Below are 3,072 nucleotides of genomic sequence, written 5' to 3'. Positions count from 1 at the left end.
ACACACAGCCAAAGATGTTCAGCGTATGAAAAGAATACTTCGTTTGTTAAGTTTTGATTACGGAGTAGACAGAAAATGTACCTGGCAAAAAGATGGTCCAAAGCGAGCCGTCACTCAAACGGGCCGAAGGCCCGTTTTCGGATAGAAGGTGCTACACCTTCGGCCCGTCCCACACGCCGCCGGCAGGCCATGCTGGGCCCGCTCCCTGCCGAACCGCGTTGCCGGTGGAGCGAAGCGGAGCTGGCAACTTGGTTTGGCGGAAGAGCGGGCCCAGCTTGTTAAAGTTAGGGATTGCCAGAGCTCGCCACTTATTGGCTGCGCGCCCTTTCCGCCCTCGTCTGCCGCCGTCTGGTGCACACCATCCGCACCGCCACCGCCTCTCGCTTGCGGTTCCTGTTCGCGCCTCGCCGTCTCAAGAACGTGTACCTGGGGGGCGACATTGGCAAGTCGACGCTGGCGACCGCCCTGTCCGCGACAGGCCGTTTTTCCGTTTTCCAGGGGCCGGCCGCGGAATGGCGCAACCTGGAAAACGTCAACTTCCTGCGGCTGCTCCAGGGCGACTATCGGAAATTCGTGTTCCTTTTCAAAGCGGTGGTCTTGGCCACCCTTGCCCGCCGCGTGCGTTGCGCTACCCCATCTCGCAAGCGCCGGGTCAGCTCGTAGAGGCGGCGCTCGAGATCCTGTAGCAGGCGGCCCGCGCGTGCTAGGCGGAAGGCTGTGGCCAGTTCCGCGGCCGGGCGGCCAGGCCGCCGCGAGCGGGGACGACGCGCGCTATCAGGTCAGCTGATCGTCATGGAACGCGCCGCGGTGGCGCCGCGTCGGGCTGCCGCCGAGCCGGGGCCTTGCTGGCCGCAGTGCACCCCGCCGCATCGCGGCTAGACGCACCAGCACCCCTGCCCTGAGCGCCAACAATGCCCTTGACCGACGCATCAGCGGGGCAGCCTGCACGGCAATCAATCCGTCATGGGATCCGGGGGACATCCTGGAGGTCGCGAGGTGTCGCCGGAACGGTGACAACCTGCCTCCAAAATTCCACTCAAATTTCGTTGTCCTTGACGGGGGCCTCGTGGTACACCCTCGTATCTCGCGAACCGTAGACCGCAGAGAGAAACGGACTTCGGCGCTGTGTTCAGCAGGTCCCAGACACCAGTATGGCATGAGACGGGGTGGTCGTCATGAGGACAAGCACTGGCGTCTATCCTGGATCGGCCTGGGAAAGAGGCGCTTGGGAATACATCTGCCAAAACCAGACAGCGCCTGGGAATAGCAAAGAAGCGCCTGGAAAACCCTGACGGATTGATTGCCGTGTGCCAAGGCCAGCCTATGTGTCTCGAGGTGAGCAGGGTGGGTCACGTCGCGCATACGTCCTCGCGGTCACCAGTCCAGTTCACACTGAAAAAAACATACATTAGTGCTAAGGACATGCCGGTCACCAAAGCCTGTAGCTGGATCAAGAACATTTTTGTTGCTAACCGTGCGACACTGTCCCTCATTCTACGACCGACTGTTCTTGAGCCAGCTACATTGTCGTTAGGCCAAGAAACGCTGTCGTTTGGTTAGCAACATATGCTCTTAGCATACGAGCATATGTTCTTGGAGCCGATCCAAGCGCAAAATGTTCTTGGGGGTGTTACAACTGTCCTTAGCACTAATGTATTTTTTTTTCAGTGCAGTGAAATTTCGGGTGCGGGTTACGATGGTGCCGCCGGAAACGAGGTGGACAAACATTACCATAAACCCGGGCGGGACCGTTACCACGGAGGTTGTCCGGATACATAACCCTCTGGCACGGGAACCGCATGGGTTCGCCTTCGAAGTGACAGAGGAGGCCCCCGCAGATGGTGCACCGCGCTCCCCTTCCTGCCTACGCCGGGGGGGAGCTGCTCCGCGGAGACCTGCGACTGCTGCTGGAAGCGCGGCAGGCTGCCGCCGCCACCCAGGCCAGGCCCGCGACCCATCACCGCGTCCAAACATCTCCCCGCCACGCGCCCAGTGTCTCCCCACCGGGACACCTCAGCGCCCCACCGTGGAGCATCGGGCGGTCCTCCGGGCTGAGCCTCAGCCTCCCCGCTGCCGCACGTCCAGGGAGAGCGCCTGGCACTGTGGGAACTGCCACCGCACCGGACGGGCCACGGCGTCTTTTCCTGCCTGCGCCACGTAAGACCTTCGTGCAAGAAGGCATGCAACTTCAAGATTCACTACCGCCTTCACTCAGTGCAAGAGCGTCGAAAAATATAAAATGACCGAGGGGTCTCCAACTTGCATAATACTCAGTACACGGGACCCATAATACTAGGGTGGCCCACGGCAAAAAAATTATCAGACCGGCGGTTAGTTCATAAAGATCGAGATGACCCATGCTCTGGGCATTCCAAAAACGCCCCGTCCGTCCCGATCGGACCCCGGGAACCACTCGCTCAACATCTTTGCATTTTAACATGGGTTTCTCGTGGGTTTTCGGGTGTAAAATCGAAAAGCAACCCTGTAGACTCAGAAAGCCACCGCAGAGCAATATAATTATGAAATTCGTAATCTACGTTAAAAACTGAATCTGGCAATGTAACGTTCGTTACTGTAGCACCAAGGATCCAGTTTTGCAAACCCTCATAAATCTCCATATTTTGAAAAATGAGGGAATATTCAAAGCTTGGCAAATCTAGGTACTGGGTGCTACAGTAACGAACGTTACATTGCCGGATTCAGTTTTTAACTTAGATTACGAATTTCATAATTATATTGGCTTTCTGAGTCTAACCGCCGGTGATAATTTTTTTGCCGTGGGCCACCCTACCATAATACCTTCATAATACTCATATTACCCTATAATATTTGACATAATACCCCAAAATACCCACATAGGACCTCATAATACCCCATAATACTTTATAATACCACATAAAAGGTCATAATATGCCTCAATAAGTGCCATAATCGGCCATAATACTATAATGCTCCGCACACTGCTAAGATGGGTTTAAGTCCCCTCGAAAATGACTTCCCGGCCACCCGACAACATTGCCTGAGTTACCAGTTGCGTGCGCTCGTGCTCTGCTGTGTCCTCTGAAATTTACT

This window comes from Frankliniella occidentalis, unplaced genomic scaffold (genome assembly GCF_000697945.3).
Source record: "Frankliniella occidentalis isolate FOCC.00 unplaced genomic scaffold, Focc_3.1 Scaffold323, whole genome shotgun sequence".
NCBI classification, from domain to species: domain Eukaryota; kingdom Metazoa; phylum Arthropoda; class Insecta; order Thysanoptera; family Thripidae; genus Frankliniella; species Frankliniella occidentalis.
Note: the sequence above shows the minus strand (reverse complement) of the source record.